The following is a 12,029-nucleotide window of genomic DNA, read 5'->3' on the forward strand; positions in this document are numbered from 1 at the left end:
ATATTTTACAAATGAGGAAACTGATGTGACCTGCCAGGGTCATCAGTTAGCTGGTGGTGGAACAAAGGGTATTGCAGGAGGTTCTTGATTCTTAGTGACATTCTCTTTAACTTCTTTTGGCTTATGATTTAAAAATTAAGTACTTCATAAACTCTTGTGTATTCAATCAGAGGGGGTCAATATTCAGTTTTTTTATGTTTCAGAAATATAGGGTATGGTAGTTACGCTGTTCTCCGAATATGTTCTGGCTTTCTGTCTTCTTGTTTTTTGTTTTTGGTTTTTTGAGGGTTGAGGTTTCACTCTGTTGCCCAGGCTGGAGTGCAGTGGAGCAATCATAGCTCACTGCAGCCTTGAACTCGGGCTCAAGCCGTGCCTGGCTAATTTTTAAATTTTTGTAGAGACAAGGGTCTTGCTGTGTTGCCTGGGCTAGTCTCAAAGTCCTGGCCTCAAGCAATCTTCCCGCCACGGCCTCCCAAAGCTCTGTGATTACAGGCGTGAGCCCCTACGCCCAGCCACTGCTTTCTAGTATTGCATTTACTGACCCCATGTGGTTGGATGGGATGTTGTGATCAGTTTGACCAATGATTTGCAAGCAGAATTGTATGTCACATCTAATTTATTTATTTATTTTTTAAATTGACAAGTAAAAATTGTATGTAGTTATGGTGTGCCACATGGCATTTTGATCTATGTATATATTGTGGGATGGCTACATCAAGGTAATTAATGTATACTGAGTAGGGGTTCTTAATCCAAGAAGCTTTCTGGGGATCTGTCTCTGAGTGTTTACTTGCAGCAGCATCCCTGTTGAGCCAGGACGGACATTTGGCATGAGTGAGAAAGCCCTTTTTGTTTTAAGCCACTGGGATGTTGGGGTTATTTGTAACCTCAGATTACAAACCTGTAAAGAGTGTTTTCTTAAAAGGAAGATAATGCTTCTAATTTAGGCTGTGGCATTAAAGGGAAATGAATTTAGGCAACATATTTGGCAATTTAGGGCAAAAAAAGTGATGGGAAAATTTTTTGCTTATTGAGGTTATTTTTTTTTTTGAGGAGGGAATGTTTCTGTACTATTATCTTTATTCTTGTTTTTTTTTTTAATCTCCTGTGGTAGTAAACTATGCATGGAATTACCGTCAAAATCAATCTCAAAATTAAAATTACAACCAGGATTCAGTAAATTAAACTAAGAGTCAAGGAATCTGGGTCCTGGTTTTCATCTTGCCACTGCATGACCTTCAATCTATCTGGGTCTCAGGACACTCACCTATCTATAAATAGGTGTTAAAACAAATCATCTTGAATATCTTTCTAGCTCTGTTAATCTGTAATTCCAGGAAATCAAAGTAACATGCTGCTAGCCATTTTGGGTTAGGGATCTTAAACATAATTTTAAAATATCAGAACTAGGTCTAAAGGTATTTTGGTGTAACAATTAAAGAGTAATGAATACTTGGATTCATCTGAAACTGGAACTGCCCTGAAACATGATATTTTGTACTTTCAGGGTTCTATTTCTTCAGTGAGTACTAGCCATGATTTTTAAAAATATACTTTCACTGGGCACGGTGGCTCACACCTGTAATCCCAGCATTTTGGGAGGCCGAGGCGGGCGGATCATGAGATCAGGAGATCAGGACCATCCTGGCTAACACGGTGAAACCCTGTCTCTGCTAAAAATACAAAAATTCCCCAGGCGTGGTGGCATGTGCCTGTAGTCCCAGCTACTCAGGAGGCTGAGGCAGGAGAATTGCTTGAACCCAGGGGCGGAGGTTGCAGTGAGCCGAGATCGCGTCACTGCACTCCAGCCTGGACGACAGTGAGACTCCATCTCCAAAAAAAAAAGTACTTTCCAGGTTTTTCTGATATTTAAATGTATTTTTCCTGTATTTAAGAATAAATTGTTTCTTTTTAGTATTCAGAAAATGTTTCCCAAGGATGTCGTGGAACTGTGCCTGTTTTGTTTAACTTGCTTTTTTAGTCTCACCAACATTTCTTGTAGAGATGTGGATGAGATTTTTCAACTTTATCTAAACTTACCTTACTCTTCCTGAGTTCTCAGACTTTGGAAAAATATTTACAGGCTCAACATTAGCCTCTCTCTCGCTGTCTCTTTTTTTTCTTTTGCCCGTCACCCAGGCTGGAGTACGTGGCACCATCATGGCTCACTGAAGGCTTGACCTTCCAAGCTCAAGTAATCCTTCCACCTCAGCCTCTGCAGTAGCTGGGACTACAGGTGCATGCTGTGACACCCAGCTAATTTTTTGTATTTTTTGTAGAAATGAGTTTTTGCCATGTTGCCCAGGCTGGTCTCAAACTCCTGGATTCAAGCAATCCACCGGCCTCTGCCTCCCAAAGTACTGGGAATACAGGTGTAAGCCACTGTGCCTGGCCAGCCTCTTTTTTTGATGGAAGTGCAAAAATGGCTGCATTTAAAGGTTCAGCTATCAAATATTTCAGAATGTTTTGTTTGCAAGTCAGTTTTGGCTAGAAGGCTCAAGTGACAAAACCATTAGGATCAATTGTCACGTGTCCTAATGGTAAAAGTGGTATCACTGGTTTCTTGCTCTGGCTTTTTGACTTCTGTCTTCTTAGAACCAAAAGTAAGCTGGCCACAGAGCCACAAAACCATAGCCCCTGGCCAAAAAGTGCCCATCTTAATTATTTTAATTTCATTGTTAACAAATTGGTAAAGGGACTAGATGATCTATGAAAGCCAGTCTATTTGTTTGATTTTTTGTAAACACTCTTCTGGATTGTTCATTTTTTACTTATTAATTTTTTATACTGCAGTTCACTACTAGAGTTAGTGTTGTAGCATCATACTCTTTGTCAGAGATATTAGATGATGAGGAAAGTTGCTGATAATGATTGTCATTACTCTTGGTTGTAAAGTATACTTTTCACAGAATCAGAAACTGCCTGAAAATATAAACCTATTCAATTATACTGAGCCTTGTTTTAAATCAATGGCAAATAAAATGCTCTTTATATAAAATTCAATTTTTTTTTTTTTGAGACGGAGTCTCGCTCTGTCGCCCAGGCTGGAGTGCAGTGGTGCGATCTCGGCTCACTGCAAGCTCCGCCTCCCAGGTTCACACCATTCTCCTGCCTCAGCTTCCTGAGTAGCTGGGGCTACAGGCGCCCGCCACCACGCCCGGCTAATTTTTTGTATTTTTAGTAGAGATGGGGTTTCACCGTGTTAGCCAGGATGGTCTCGATCTCCTGACCTCGTGATCCACCCACCTCGGCCTCCCAAAGTGCTGGGATTACAGGTGTGAGCCACCGTGCCCGGCCTATAAAATTCAATTTTTAAGAAAGCAGAGGTGTGACATTTTGACTGGTGTTACTTATTTTGCATTCCTTTTTTTTTATTCTTGTTTTTTTTTTTTTTGAAATGGATGGAGTCTCGTTCTTGTTACCCAGGCTGGAGTGCAATGGCGCAATCTCAGCTCACTGCAACCTCTGCCTCCAGGGTTCAACCGATTCCTCTCCCTCAGCTGGGATTACAGGTGCCTGCCACCATGCCCAGCTAATTCTTTGTAATTTTAGTAGACACAAGGTTTCACCATGTTGGCCAGGCTGTTCTTGAACTCCTGACTTCAGGTGATCCACCCACCTCGGCCTCCCAAAGTGCTGGGATTACAGGTGTGAGCCACTGTGTCTGGCCTATTTTGCATTCCTAAAACATTATTTTCATTTTCTGCTTCATCTGAATCTTCACCCACCTCCCCCACTTTTTTTTAAGAGGCAGATTCTTGCTGTGTCACCCAGGCTGGTGTGTAGTGGTGCCATCATAGCTCACTGTAGCCTTGAACTCCTGGGCTCAAGGGATACTCCTGCCTCAGCCTTCTGGGTAGTTGGGACTGCAGGTGCATGCCACCACACCTGGCCATTTTTTTTTTTTTTTTGCATTTTTTGTAGAGATGAGGTTTTGCTATGCTGCTCAGGCTGCTATCAAACTCCTGGCCTCAAGCGAGCCTCCCGCCCTGGCCTCCCAAAGCTCTGAGATAACAGGTGTGAGCTACCATACCCAGTCAGAATCTTAAATGCAAAAGCAGTTTTAGTGTTCTTACCCAAAGAAATAAAAATAATCTCACATGAATACAAACATTACTCAGTCATAGGAATTCTTATTAAAAATCCTATGTACAAAAGCACCATTCAGTGCCTTAAAAAGCTGGAATGGTTATCTTAGAGATAAAATCTTATCATCTTAGACTAGTAATCCTCCCTGCTCTTAAATATTGGCTAATATATTTAAATTATTTATTTCCATAGGTTTTTGGAGAACAGGTGGTATTTGGTTACATGAGTAAGTTCTTTAGTCATGATCTGTGAGATATTGGTGCACCCGTCACCTGAGCAGTATACAGTGAACCCCATTTGTAGTCTTTTATCCCTCACTCCACTCCCACCCTTTCCCCTGAGTCCCCAGAGTCCATTGTATCAGTCTTATGCCTTTGCATTTTCATAGCTCAGCTCCTACTTATGCGTGAGAACACTCGATCTTTGAAAATATGGAATCCTTCACGAATTTGCGTGTCATCCTTGCGCAGGGGCCATGCTAATCTCCTCTGTATTGTTCCAATTTTAGTATGTGTGCTGCTGAAGCAAGCATGCTAGTGTAGTATAGTGCAGTGTTGGAGAAGATGATTCAGAGTCTCCAGATTTCAGTTGACTTTGAAGAATGCACAAACCCCCAAGGCCAAGGTAATGTGCTGGAAGCTTTCTGTGTATTTGCTAACCACGATCTTGGGGTCTCTGGATAGGTATGAGAGGTATGTGGGGTGAGGTATTTGGCTGACTCATCTATGCCAACACACTCACACAGCACTCAACTGAGCTAAACCAGAATCTGCATGTCACAACTTGGGTGTCTTAATTGCCAAGGAGTGTGAATGGGGTGGACTGCAATAATGGAGGATGCCCTGAAAAATGGTCCGATTTGATGGTATGCGAGATATGTGCATTTTGCGTGATTATTTTCAGCAGAACACTTGCTACTTTAGACATTTATTTTTAGCCTTCTAAAAGCAAGTAATGTGGTTTGCTTGATTTGTTATCATATTCATTTCTCAGACTATTATTCGGGTTCAGTGAATAATATTAAGAAAATCCTAATAATTATATATTATTCTGGGCTTTTAGTTAATAGACCCATAAGATTTCTCTTAGCTCAGCAACTACTCACAAAGGGACTCAACTATATTCTTATAGTACTTAACATTTGAGGTAAGTGCAGATATTTTTCATTCACATTTGGGAGTTTTGTTTTGTTTTGTTTTGTTTTTTGAGATGGAGTCTCGCTCTGTCGCCAGACTGGAGTGCAGTGGTGCGATCACGGCTCACTGCAACCTCTGCCTCCTGGGTTCAAGCGATTCCTCTGCCTCAGCCTCCTGAGTAGCTGGGACTACAGGCATGCACCACCATGCCTGGCTAATTTTTTGTATTTTAGTAGAGATGGGGTTTCACCATGTTGGCCAGGATGGTCTCAATCTCCTGACCTCATGATCTGCCCGCCTTGGCCTCCCAAAGTGTTGGGATTACAGGCGTGAGCCACCACGCCTAGCCTGGGAGGTTTTACAACACGTTTAAATAACTGTACCTAGCACACCCTAAGAGAATGTTGACAATAATAGGTCTGATGTTTGGGGAAAAATGTTTGAGCTCATCAAAATAAAAGCAAATAAAAGAACAAGGAAACAATAACTCTTGCGTAAGTGTTCTGTTAACTTGTCTATGTTGGGCTAGGATGGCAAAAGCAAGCCACTTCTCCTGGCTGAGTACTGGCTGCCAGCTTGCATCTGCCGCTGCTGCTAAGTGTCAGTTATGCAGAGCCCCTGACCCCTTTCCATTTTCAGAACAAGAATAGAACTAATTGTAGCATCAGGATGCAATGCATTCCAAAATATATTTCCTCTGAAGCAGTAATCTCTTCCACATCCTGCAAAGCAACTGAGAAGGACATTTTTTTTTTTTGTCACTGAGAATATTTTTGACATTGGATTTGAAATTCTAAACCTCAAATGAGCTGGAAAAAATAATTCAAAGAATCCAATTTGTATATACTTCAAGTATGTTAATAATGAATCCATGAGACCATCTACGTTCTTTTGCTGTGGTGAAGTTGTGCTGTGGTAACCTGCACTTAAAATAAGAAAAACAGTTTTAGAGCATATTTCCTCATAATGGTAGTTGCCATAATGGTGTTGGATCTGCATCCACATCTGACCCTAGCCCGAATCACAAACTTGGTGAACTTTGCTTCTCTTTTCTTTTCTTTTCTTTCTCTTTCTTTCTCTCCCTCCCTTCCTTCCTTCCTTCCTTCCTTCCTTCCTTCCTTCCTTCCCTCCCTCCTTCCCTCCCTCCTTCCTTCCTTTCTTCCTTCCTTCCTTCCACTCTCTCTCCTTCTCTCTTTCTTCCCTCCCTCCCTCCCTCCCTTCCTTCCTTCCTTCCTTCTTTCCTTCCTTCCTTCTTACCTTCCTTCCTTCCTTCCTTCTTTCCTTCCTTCCCTTCCCTTCCTTCCTCTCTATCTTTCCCTCCCTCCCTCCCTCCTTCCCTCTGTCTTCCCTCCCTCCTCCCTCTCCCTTCCTTCCTCCCTTCCTTCCTTCCTTGTTCCCTTCCTTGTTCCCTTCCCTTCCCTCTCCTCCCCTCCCCTCTTTTCTTTCTCTGTCTTTCTGATATAGTCTTGCTCTGTCACCCAGGCTGCAATGCAGTGGTGTTGCGATCATGGCTCACTGCAGCCTTGACCCCTTGGGCTAAAGCAATCCTCCTGCCTCAGCCTCTCAAGTAGTTGAGACTACAGTTGCATGCCACCACGCTTGGCTAATTTGTTTTTGTAGAGATGGTGTCTCACTATGTTGTCCAGACTGGTCTTAAATTCCTGGACTTTTGCAATCCTTCCAACTTAGCCTCCCAAAGTTCTGGGATTACAGGTGTGAACCACTGCCCCTGGGGCATAGGTTTTCTTCATTATATTTGTTCTTTAAGTTTCTCTCCTGCTCAGAAACCCTTACCCTCATTCCAATCAATTTCCAGTATTGGACAAAGTTCTTCCTTAACCACATTAAAAAATCTGATCTCGAGATACCTGTACCCCCATGTTTATGGCAGCACTATTCACAGTAGCCAAGATATGGAATCACCCTAAGTGTCCATCACCAGATAAATGGATAAACAAAATGTGGTGTATATACACATAATGGAATACTATTCAGCCATAAAAAAGAACAAAATCCTATAATTCATGGCAACATGGGTAAGCCTGGAGGACATTATAAGTGAAATAAACCAGGCACAGTAAGACAAACCCCATATTTTCACTTATATGTAGAAGGTTAAAAAGTTGATCTCACAGAAGTAGAGGGTAGAATAGTCATTAATAGAGGCTGGGAAGGGGAGTGGGGAAGAGGGGGAGAGGGAGAGTGCTTGGTTAACAGTTATAAAATCATAAGGCCAGATGTGGTGGCACAGGCCTGTAATCCCAGCACTTTGGGAGGCTGAGGCAGGAGGATCACTGAAGCCCAGGAGTTTGAGATCAGCTTGGGCAAGATGGCAAAACCCTGTCTATTAAAAAATAAATAAATAAGTAAATGCCAAGACAAGTTCAGTTGTGGAGACCCTAACCCAGTGGCACTAGAGGAATTAAAGACACACACACAGAAATATAGGTGTGGACTGGGAAATCAGGGGTCTCACAGCCTTCAGAGCTGAGAGCCTAGAACAGAGATTTACCCACATATTTATTGACAGTAAGCCAGTGATAAGCATTATTTCTATAGATTGTAGATTTACTAAAAGTATTCCTTATGGGAAACAAAGGGATGGGCGGAAATAAAGGGATGGGTCTGGCTAGTTATCTGCAACAGGAACATGTCCTTAAGGCACAGATCCCTCATGCTATTGTTTGTGGTTTAAGAATGGCTTTAAGCGGTTTTCCATCCTGGGTGGGCCAGGTGTTTCTTGCCCTCATTCCGGTAAACCGACAACCTTCCAGCGTGGGTGTCATGGCCGTCACGAGCATGTCACAGTGCTGCAGAGATTTCGTTTATGGCCAGTTTTGGGGCCAGTTTATGGCCAGATTTGGGGGCCTGTTCCCAACAAGTAAGTAAAAATAAAAACAAAGCAACTGATAGAAGGAATGAGTTCTAGTGTTCTATCAGCACTGTAGGATGACTACAGTTAACATTTACTTATTGTGTATTTTAAAATGGCTAGAAGGGGCTGTGTGCAGTGGCTCACGCCTGTAATCTCAACACTTTGGGAGGCTGAGGCGAGCGGATCACCTGAGGTCAGGAGTTCGAGACCAGCCTGGTCAACGTGGTAAAACCCGTCTCTACTAAAAATACAAAAAAATTAGCCAGGTATGGTGGTGGGCGCTTGTAATTCCAGCTACTAGGGAGGCTGAGGCACGAGAATTGCTTGAACCCAGGAGGCGGAGGTTGCAGTGAGCCAAGGTCGCACTACTGAATTCCAGCCTGGGTGACAGAGTGAGACTGTCTCAAAAAAGGTAAAAAATAAATAATTAAATAAAATAAAAATAAAACAGCTAGAAAAGAGGATTTTGAATATTTCCAACACAAAGAAATGATAAATGTTTGAGGTGATGAATATACTAATTACCCTGAATTGATCATTATAAATTATATACATATATCAAAATATCACTGTATACCCCACAAATATGTACAATTATGTGTCAATTAAAAAATAAATAAAAAGGAAAAATAGCAATAATTACATGGGCAAATAGAGCTTGATAGGGCTGTAAAAAAATCTGATCTTCAGAGGAATGTAAAACTAATACACACAAAGGCGTCATTAACCAATAATAATGAGCAGAAATAGGAAACCTCTAATTTTGATGCCCAGGACTAACTTATTCTGACAATAGGAAAGTTCTTGTAGTTTCTGCAGGACTTGGAGCCACAAGACCTGAGTCTAAGTCCTGGTTTAGCAGCTCTCTCAGCACTTCATCTTTCTCAGCTTCAATTTATATCTACTACTTGGGGGCTGCCATGATTCTACGAGATGGCATGTGTTGAAGTGTTTTATAAAACATGAAGCACCCTCACTCCGCAGTGTTTTTAAAAATTGCTTTAAAATCATGCAAGGAACTCCAACTAGGAAGTCAGAGGCCCAGGGTTTAGTCCTGCTTTACTACTCCCTAACCTCAGAGACCTCAGAAAAATCTTCTAACCATACCAGGCCTGTTTCTTTGTCATAAAAACCTGCAGGTTAAACCAGAATATCTCTAAAGTTCCTTTCAATGTGAGGCATTTTATAGTGTCATGAATTCAAATTGTTTGCAAAGAAAACACTATGACATCTAGTTCCAGAAACACAGAAGGTGGCATGAGTTTGAACTACGAGGTCGGTAGAGGGATAAAAGAGATGGTCATAGTGGAGGAACTGGAGTTATCCTCCCAGAGGAGGCTGATGCAAGCTATAGAACAAGAGTCTGTGTGGCAGGATGCCTAGTAAGAAGGTCAGGCTGGGTTCGTGGCTTTGGGGTAAAAGGTTGCAGGAATTTGGGACCTGAATGAACAGGGATTATTAGGCATTTGTGGAGGTGCAATGTTGTCCTGTGGGTAGCATATAATGCTGCAGGGATTTTGGTGGTCAGCAATGCAGGGGTGAAAGTGGCAGGAGGAGGGAGTGAATGACAATGACAGTGAAGACAAGGACTACTTTCTAACCTTTTCTCTCTCTTGAATCCACTGGGCAGTGAGAGTGATCAAGTTGAAGTGTAAATCCCATGACTTCTCTCCCCTGCTTAAAATCTTTTCATGGCTTTCCTTGTATTGAGATTATGCAAATTCCTTATCATTGGCTTTCAGGTCCCCAAGGGATTTGGCACTTGCTTATCTCTCCAACCACCTCCAACCCTCTATTTCCGTTCCACCTCTTCCTGAATCCCAGCAACACTGAGCAGCTTGAAGTCACTAAGGTATACCTGCAGTAGGGCTGTTTCTCCATGGTTCTTCATAGGATTCACTGTGATTCTTGGGGAGTTTAGCTTAACTATTTCTTTAGACAGGCTTTCTCTGACCACGCTACATGTAGTACTCTCTTCCCCTTGTCTAAGCTCTTTGTTTCTTAAACAGCCACCACCACAGTCTATAATTATTGTACTGCTTTTTTTTTTGAGACGGAGTCTTGCTCTGTTGCCCAGGCTGGAGTGCAGTGGTGGGACATCAACTCACTGCAACCTCTGCCTCCTGGGTTCAAGCGATTCTCCTGCCTGAGCCTCCTGAGTAGCTGGGATTACAGACATGCACCACCACACCCGGCTAATTTTTGCATTTTTAGTACAGACAGGGTTTCACCATATTGATAAGGCTGGTCTTGAACTCCTGACCTCATGATCCACCTGTCTTGGCCTCCCAAAGTGCTGGGATTACAGGCGTGAGCCACTGCGCCAGGACGATAGCTTTTGCTTCAGTTAACACATATGTATCATTGTTTTTTCCCCTCTTTATCACACTCATCGCCCTTCCATACAGCTCAAATTTGAAACTAACGTGTGTTTTATTATTCACTGTATTTATTGAAGAGTTTTAAATCCTGTTCATCATTTTATTTTATTTTTTGTTTTTCTTTCCTTTTTTCCTTTTTCTTTTCAGACAGAGTCTCACTCTGTCACCCAGGCTGGAGTGCAGTGGTGCAATCTCAGCTCACTGCAATCTCTGCCTCCTGGGTTCAAGCAATTCTTCTGCCTCAGCCTCCCATGTAGCTAGGATTACAGGCGTGCGCCACCATGCCTGGCTAATTTTTGTATTTTTAGTAGAGACAGGGTTTCACCATGTTGGCCAGGCTAGTCTCGAACGCCTGACCTCATGATCCACCTGCCTTGGCCCCCCAAAGTGCTGGGATTACAGGTGTGAGCCACTGCGCTGGGCTTTACTTTTCTTTTTGAGACGGAGTTTCGCTCTTATTGCCCAGGCTGAGCGACTGCAGTGGTGTGATCTGGGCTCACTGAAACCTCTGCCTCCCGGGTTCAAGCAATTCTTCTGCCTCAGCTTCCCAAGTAGCTGGGATTACAAGGCCCGCCACCACGCCTGGCTAATTTTTTGTATTTTTAGTAGAGACGGGGTTTCACCATGTTGGCCAAGTTGGTCTCAAACTCCTGACCTCCGGTGATCTGCCTGCCTTGGCCTCCCAAAATGCTGGGAATGCAGGAGGTGAGCCAACGTGCCCGGTGTGTTCATAATTTTAAAAAGCAGTTGAGAGCAGTATTTTCAAAATTTAACAAAACCATGATGCTCTTTCCTTTAAAAGACCTTTAATTAGTCAAGCCTGTGCATCCTTCCCAGGGAGCTTTTCCTGCCGTTGACATTGGTGGTATTCTTCTCTGCCTGTGAGTTAGGCTGACCCTGCCTTTTTCAGGCATCATCCGGTATTTATCTTTGGTATAAAAAGTAACTGTTATTCTTGTCTTTCACTGCCAGCATTGCAGACTGGGCATTTAAATGCTTTGGATTGTGTGTTTGGAGAAGCTAACAGCTGCATGTGCTATTTCCAATACTCTTTAAGATCCACCCAGGATGTGACCATGGGAATGCTTATCATGTTTTTGGAGGGGAGAATCGATGTAAAATTGGTGAGTAATATACAGAGGTGAAAATTAGGTGAGAAATTCTTCAACAGATTGTAGGCTTGCCAGCCGATATCTAGAAAAATCTGTATTCCTTTGAGCAGCTCTCAGAATGCTCATCTGCCTGAACTTGGGGGCAGCCACAGATAGGGAGTGCTTTGGAGGCTCAGTAAGTAACATCAGTATGTTTCCAAAACAAACAAGCAAACAAATCCCACTCTCTCCTGCCTTATGCATATATTGGGGAACATCACAGTTGCATAGTCTGTAAATTACTAACCAACCAAACAAACACACAAAAACAAAAGAAAAACCTCGATTTTTCTCTTTAAAAAGAAAAAAAAATTGGATCAACTAGGGAGCAATGGGCAAAGCCTTCCATTAATTGAAGCATTGAAATACACAGCTGAATTGTTTCTAGTTGTTTATA

General features: G+C 42.5%; 1 non-coding gene across 1 annotated transcript; it reads right to left on the reverse strand.

Moving 5' to 3' along the window:
- Positions 1–4,514: 4,514 nt before the first annotated feature.
- On the reverse strand, positions 4,515–4,617 carry LOC115836569. The gene has a single exon (XR_004031619.1). It is a non-coding gene; the product is annotated as a U6 spliceosomal RNA (small nuclear RNA).
- Positions 4,618–12,029: the final 7,412 nt, after the last annotated feature.

This window comes from Nomascus leucogenys, chromosome 8 (assembly GCF_006542625.1).
Source record: "Nomascus leucogenys isolate Asia chromosome 8, Asia_NLE_v1, whole genome shotgun sequence".
Classification (NCBI taxonomy): domain Eukaryota; kingdom Metazoa; phylum Chordata; class Mammalia; order Primates; family Hylobatidae; genus Nomascus; species Nomascus leucogenys.